Source organism: Pinus tabuliformis, chromosome X (assembly GCF_031772625.1).
Source record: "Pinus tabuliformis cultivar Carrire ecotype Pingquan chromosome X, CPIR1, whole genome shotgun sequence".
Classification (NCBI taxonomy): Eukaryota; Viridiplantae; Streptophyta; class Pinopsida; order Pinales; family Pinaceae; genus Pinus; species Pinus tabuliformis.
The window spans coordinates 1,184,251,238-1,184,259,141 of NC_142308.1; the positions used below are offsets into that span (position 1 = coordinate 1,184,251,238).

A 7,904-nucleotide genomic window follows, 5' to 3' on the forward strand; every position below is an offset into this window, starting at 1 on the left:
TAGAATTCAAGATGATGATGTCAACCACGGGGGATGATTCACCATTTTTGGAGTAAAAAGACAAAAATATTAAAAAACAATAAAATAATAAAATTGCTTTTTTCAACTCGTATGTTCAACTTATTTCCCGAAGGTTTTACTCAAATTTTGAGTGGGAGTATTTGTTGGATGCAAAATTTAATTCCTCATCCAAAGAGTATCCATGTTGCATACTTTTGATGGACCTTGCTACATGAAAAATGAGAAATACATGGAAAAATGTGATTGCAATCGCATTTTTCATGTATTTCTTAATTTTCGTGTAACAGGGTCCATTGAAAGTAGGAAACATGGGTACTCCTTGGATGAAGAATCAAATTATGCATTCAACGAGTGTTTCCGCTCCAAATTTGAGCAAACCCATAGGGAGATAAGTTGAAAATATGAGTTGAAAAAATATTTTTTCTTTTTTCTCTCTAAACTTTGATGATGTCATATAATCTTATTTTATTATTTCCACTACTATTTTATAATTTCCTTGAGAGGCCCATTTTAGACCTCAAAAATCCCCTAATGATAAAACAAGAACACCATTTTTCCAAGTGCAACAGCTCATGGCTTGCAAAATTTACATTCTTCTAACTAAATGCTTTATTTGTTTGATCTCGAAATTGCATTATCTATTCTGATTTTGGTTAGTTAGTGTTTCATTACAAAATGTAGAAGAAATATTGGTTTGTTCTTAAATGACAATATCTATTCCTATCATTTTTCCAAGTAGTATATCTCATGGCTAGCAAAAGCTACATCTCCCTGGCTAAATGCTTTATTTTTATGTTTTTGAAATGGTGCTATCTATTCCTATCTTGGTTAGTCAGTGTTTTATCACCAAATGTAGGATAAAATATATTATTCATTTATTCTCAAAATGACAACCTATTTTATCTTGGCTAATTAATGCTTTATTACACAATTTAGAAGAAAATCATATCTTAAAGCTCAATTGCAATATTGTTTTGGTCGGTAGTAACCAAGATATATTAAAGGTTGAAACTGATCATTCTTAATGCAAACCAAAGGTTCTCTACCCAATAACTCAGGATTAATTAATGTCAAATGGTACACATGGTTCTACAAATATTCTTTGCAAATTCAAGTGAGTTAATTTTGACCAACACACCCATGCTTCAACCAAAAAAAATCAATGATGCTATTTATATATAATCAAATCAAAACACAAAACACTTTAATTTATAATGTAAAATCCAAAATCACAACCCCTTTTTGCATTAAGGTGTCCCATTAATGTATTCCACATGTAAATTAAATTTTGTTTTGAGTTATTGTTTAACCAAAGTAGTTTGCAAAGGGGTATGCATTAGGTAGGTTACTCTTATGAGTAACATATTCAAGTGACAACTTTGACCAACCCATCAATGCTTAACCAAAAAAATTCCTTTGAATACCATCTTTTTGAAAAAATTAGGGACAATGACGCTATTTATATATGAGTAGTCTAGCCAGGTGGAAGAATTGCCCAGTTTCCGTTCTCGCCCGGAAAAACCTCCGGCTCCGGCCAACAATCCTCCAACCTGCGACGCTGATGCGATTATCAGATTATGTTAGAATCAGAATCTAGCGCGATTTGATCGGGTCACATCCCCTCCGTCCAGTCGGCTACTCCGCTTGCTCATTAATGCAACAATGAGGGTGGTGGGTGGGTTTACCGTTTGAATTCAAAACTACTCAAAAAATTGAACTGCACCCCTGCTTCCAGAACTCATCACACCCTTGCTTCTCCAGAACTCATCACGCTCCAGAACTGCTCGAGCTCCCTGTGCCTCTAGAACTGCTCAAGCTGCCTGCGCCTCCGGAACTCCTGAACTGTAAGTCCTTGATCTCCATGAAACCTGCCTTCTCTGTCCTGTTGAATAACTGATTATCGCGACATGAAGAACGAGATACATGAATCTCTCATCACAGAACCACTGCCCCTCCATCAAGATTGAAACCGACCAAAAGATGACCTTGATGCAACATCGAAATGGTTTCAATCTGATTTGCTTTGAAAAGTTGAAGAATGCACCCTGCATATAGCTATGCACTGCTTTCGACATGAAGAATGCACCCTGCATATAACTATGTACTGAGTTATTAAATCCTTATAAATTGTTTATAAATTATAATTTGTTAAAATATTAAGTTGAACTCAAATTCGGCATTGCTTTCAACTTTCCATCCACTTAATAATGCAACACTTCATCATTTTGGCCCGTCCTCCTAAACCGGCGACAAGATTAACAATAATGTTGGAAAATGGGCACTGCCATGAACATGAAATTCAACCAAATGGTTTCCCATTCTTGAAATTAACAACATCCCAGTTCATCCCGGGCATATGGATATCCTTGTTTTCCCTATTTTTTAATGTTGCCTTTCTAGTGACAGCGTTCACAAACACCCTACTCTTCAAGACTTCATCTAAGTTATGCCCTTTCCTCTGTAGCTTAGCTCGAAGACTCCTTCGATGTGTCCTTCGTAATTTGACTAGGTCCTTGTTGGTAAGGACTGTAAACATCCTTTTTCGAAATCCACCCTCTGCACGATTATCAATATTTCTATCTTTTGAAGGTTCAAACATAAGCTCTGGAGGCACGTGATCATAGAAGTGTAGTTGATCATAAGGGAAAGATTCTTCGGGATGCCTGAATGTCTAGAGGCTGAAATGGATGTCTATGAAGGAGACCCATTGACTTGGATACAAACTGGGAAGCATCTGTCAAAACTTTCAGGAAAGGTAGCAACATTCCGGAGTCTGTGAACTACCCTGTTTTGACTGACATAGCTAAAAATATAGTTAGAAAATTCGATGAAAATATAAATGTCGTTTTCATAGCCCATGCCCTTCTTAGAAATAAAAAATAATATATCATTGTATCATGATTCGTAAGTACTTAAAGAAACTTGGAAGCACATTCATAGTAGTGACTTACGGTGTTAAATAGGTTAGAAAAGCAGAACAACGAGAAATGACCAAATTGTTTCAATGCTAGAGAAATTTTCTTCTCGTGAAGTTGACTATCCCCAAATTCTACACTAGTACCCATGATTACTGTAGGCTCAGGAGGACGAGACCATTGCATTAAATCATTTTCACTTGTCAGCTTGAGAGATTCACTTTGAAGAAGTTTTCCCCTGTTTATCTTCTCTCTGTACATGGGCATTTGAACACACTTCACCAATCCAACTACGGTTGAGGCTACTAGCCTATGTTTTTGAGATGCTATAGTACAATATTTTCACTTACACTTTTAGAACAGATTTTGATGGGCAATTCTTCTACCTCGGTTGATTTGGAAAAGATAAGAATCCTACTTTAGATAACATAAGGATAAATTCGTTCATGAAATCTTCAAGCATTGTTGACAGGGAATTCACCAACATTCTGATGGCTTTATGGCCATGTGATTTTGATACTCCTGTTGTAATCATCTCTTTACCACTCACAAAAGATCCAACAAATTCATCTATCCAACAAGAGAATTCAGAGTTCATAAAAATATGAATTCTCCAAAGTTTGTTTTCTTGTATTGAAAAACTATTTGAATCAGACTTGGAGAACACAACTTATGAAACAGTGACAAAAGCCCAAAATGATTGACAACAACAAATATCATTTGCTTCAAGGGCTTCCTGCAAAGTAAATTTTAAAGAAATTTTATGTCATCAATTTTGACACCAATCTGAATGTTTCTAATGCATTTATTTAATGATGTTGTTATAGATAAGCATAGTAACGGGCAAGAAAGTGGCACTAGATAACGAGTCCTTGAGACATGGGTTTCATTTGTAAGTGTATTGTAAGAAGGGGGTAGATCCGTCCAATGGTCTGAGCTAGAGAGAGCTCCATTTAGTAGGTTATATAAGGGTATCCATGCAACCATGGTGTACAACCACCACCATTATTTACCATCAATTTGCCCCAAATAGGAGACGAAAATTCGGCCAACCAAACTTTGATTGTCCCTAGGATCACAAATTGAGAATCAAGGATAGCTTGTAAAAATGAGCACCCAGGAAAAGGTAAAAGGACCTTCAATATTGTATTATTTAATTGTCCAAGTGGAACAAGAAGGTTGATGTTGTTACTCCCAACAAAATCTTGTGTCATTCCAATAATTGTGCTAGCAAGACTCTGCTCATCGTGATGGTAAGCAGAATGCTCTGAGACATAACCCAAGAATTGAGCCACCTTCACTTGTGTAACAAAATTTCTTTTGAAAGAACAAAAAGGTATTTTCCTTTGTCCTCGTTTCAAACCATCAACCATGGATGGGATGGAGCTTTGCAAACCAGCCATGGAAAATATGAACAATTCCTTGTTTACAGAGTTGTTGTACTTGATAAGCTTGTCAGTCTGGTCCGAATAAGTTCCCAGCCCGAAATGTTAGCAACTTTATGGTCCACCCTGATGCTAATTAGTCCAAAAAATTTCTCTATGATTCATACTCAGGCATGGTATAGAAAGACAATTCATTCCCATCTTTATGGGTTGCCTTGGCAATAGGAGTAATGAATTCAACAAGAAATGAGGGAGTATTGAGTAGGGATGGCCAGAAAGAGTGTATGAAGTTGATCAACAATCCTTTGATGTGTGAACCATCATGATCTTGATCTTCCATAATCATAAGATGGCCATATCTCAGAGATTTGATATTGCCATATTCCTTTTCATGTTGCAGAACAAGGATTTGCTTGATATGTTGAATCTCAGCATTTTCCATGATTTGTTTATTGCTGGTTTCCCTTACATTCAACAACTTACCTCTGGAAGGAAACACACCATAATGGTTTTGACCAACAACAACCAACCTTGCCATCGCAAGGGCCTTAGCTGACTCTCTCTTTGTTAAAATCAGAGTACATTTCTTAGAATTCCTGCTCCCTGTATCATTTGCATCATCAAGCTTATACCACTGGTTTGAGAGAGATGGCCTAATAAATGCATAACAATGCCCATCCAGAATATCCTTGTGGGCCAATGTGATGTGAAGAATGCACAATTTACATACACTTTTGTCTGCATATAGAGGAACAAATTTTCCATGAATTTGCCCATTTGTTACCTTCCTGGAGTAGGAAATAGCCAATAGGTTCACCGTCTTTTCCATAAGCATCACATACAACACTAGTAGAGATTGGGATGCTAGAACTGTTCAATATGTGGGCCCCATCATTTTTACCAACCAACTTTAGAGAGTTTCACTGCTTGGTACAACAAGATGTTGCCTTATGGTATCCCCTTCCTTGATAAGACCATCATGTTCTTTGAAATTTAGCCAACTTCATTCACCTTTATTGGTAATACAGTTACTTTCAACACTGCTAACACTAGCTATGCTTTCCTCTTTAGGATTTTCCTTCTTTTAACCATGCCCATGCTTTTGCCTCTGCTTCAATTTCTCTTGTACTTTGTTTAGCAGTGTTGGACTTGTCTACTATCTTAAGAGTATATGAGAAAGGGTATTTCAAGAGTCACTATTTAGCGCTGCTAAAGCTTATCAAAGTCATGGAAAATCATACTCAAGCATGTACTATTGGAAGTATCTTCTAAGCCAGAATCAATTTTTTTCCCTTAATTATCACAACGGACAAAGAAATTAGTTAGGAACTTCAACCTCTTTCTTAGCCTCTTCAACCTCAGAGGTCAGTTGTTGCAGAGCTAGTGAGAGACTAGAAGAAGCACCTTTTGCCTTTTCTTTTGCTGCTGCCATTTTCGATCTGCTTTTTATGAAGTTCAACATTCAGAGATGTTGTTGCTACTTCCAAATCACACCTTTCTAAAAACTGCTTGCCACTCCATGATGGGTGGTGACTTGAGACAACAAGCACAACCTCAGGACAAAATTGGCAAGGACCACATTCCTAGCCAAATATACTGAACGAAAGAAATTTCCTAACAAGACAAGAAGACATGGATTGTGATAAATCTATAGCCTCATAGTCACACATATATAAACAGACTCATAATGCTAATTAGCACCATGTTAAGCATGAATATTTTGATTTTTGATGTCTTTGGCCCTTGTTGTTTTATTTAGATTCATAACGTTGTTGGGATTTATGGCTACTAATATACAAAGAATTAACATTTTTTGAATGAATGTTCCATATGAAACACCATTAAATTCAAGTGATATTTGAAAGACATGAAATGAAAGAAGAATGGAATGGTTTATGACTATTCAATTGATTAGCAGTTAGTGGAATAGATTAGGAATAGATAAATATTTTTTTCAATTATATATCATTGAAAAACATGCCGAGTATTAAGAAATAGATAACTGTCTACTCGTTTAACATGAATTTATTGTTATCTTATTTTTCAGGGCTTTGAAGTGCAAAAAATGGTGAAAAAGTGGCGTTTATGCATTGAAGTGTCTTGCTTTCCAAATCTAGGTCGAGCATTTGTTAAATTTGTCCTTTACAATGGAAACAAATTATTTATTTTATGGAAATAGAGAAGTGCCTGGAATGATGACAAACAATGAGGCATACTACATTGCCCTTGTTGAAGGGCTAAAAGAGGCAAAACAACATGATGACAATGATATTGAAGTCTTCACCAATTCGGAGCTGATATGTAATCAGATGAAAGACATCTATCAGGTTCAGAAGGACACTTTAAAATTCTTTTATAAGGAAACAATAAATTGGAGTTGTCAATTTCAATAGTTTACCATCAATCACTCTGCAGACATTGAAAAGATGTCTAGTGATATAATATCCAAAGCATTGTTAAGCACATATGTAGATGTCAAATATGACATAGGATCACCATCCACTGCAATTGAAATCACTAATCACCATCAATATAGATCCTTAGTATGTGAATGGGTCGTTGTTATCATTTTTCTTGGGTCTATGATAGCATGGTTCTTTCACTAAAGAAGACCCTGTTAATGTTTTATTTTTCTCCAACTTGCAACAATTACGGTTTTTTGTATGGGAGACAAATTTATGGACGAATGTAGTATATTCCATGTATATGGACAAATGTATTTTGAGAAAAGTAACTGGTTCATGGTTTTGTGATTATCATTAATACATTATGGTGTTGTCTAATTGAGTTTTATCTTTTAGATTTTTTGCTGAAATCTTGCAATTTGTTTTTGAAGTCAAATCATTATTTGATTTGTATCTGTCTCAAAATGTACAACTATTGTTGGTAGATTTCCCCTGCAACTCCATGGACATTTGTTAATCTATTCATATTTCAAAAATAGTTAATAACATCCATATATCAAATTTTTGTAATTCTTGTTTATATTATAACAAGGCAATTTATGGGCATTCTTGATAAAGTATTTATATGCTTGTTTTGTGAAAGACTATCATCTGAATATTTTTGTTTAGATCCTTCATACTAGTTGGTATACTTTGAGTGAAGTGGTTTGGCCTTTTTGTGCCAGCTTGCCAAGATAAATTGAAGACTGAAGTCCATTCCTGTAGTTTTTCCTAATTATGCACGAAGGTTTCTTGCGAAGGAGAAAAATCCAGTTGGTTTGCTTTAATTTAATTGCACAGAGAATAGCTAGGTCAAGGTGCTTTACAACTAGGTGGGTGGATCTAGTTCTACATCATGGCTTTTCTGTTAATTGCTATAACATAAAATATATGAAAGAACCAACAAATATTTATCTTTGTTACCATATTTAAACAATGACTACTATAAAACTATCATAGTTGCATTTTTCCCTGGTATTTTTTCGAGAGGGATAAAAAATGTTGAGGTTTGCACCTTGAGGTTTTTGATATTGCAGATCCACGGTTAAGATGGCTCTATGCCAGTGTTAGAAAAGTGCAATCGAGGTGCCAATTTTTAGGTCAAAAAGCAATTGAACTTACCATGAGTTACTGAAATT

The 7,904-nt window shown here is 35.5% G+C and overlaps 1 protein-coding gene across 1 annotated transcript in view; it reads left to right on the forward strand.

Annotated features, from left to right (window-relative positions):
- The window catches only part of LOC149144174 (uncharacterized), a 32,209-nt gene extending 25,793 nt beyond the window's left edge, over nucleotides 1-6,416 (forward strand). Inside the window, exon 2 of the mRNA XM_089447157.1 lies at nucleotides 6,369-6,416. The gene's annotated coding sequence lies outside the window, so the exon portion shown is untranslated. The remainder of the gene's footprint in view (nucleotides 1-6,368) is intronic.
- Nucleotides 6,417-7,904: the final 1,488 nt, after the last annotated feature.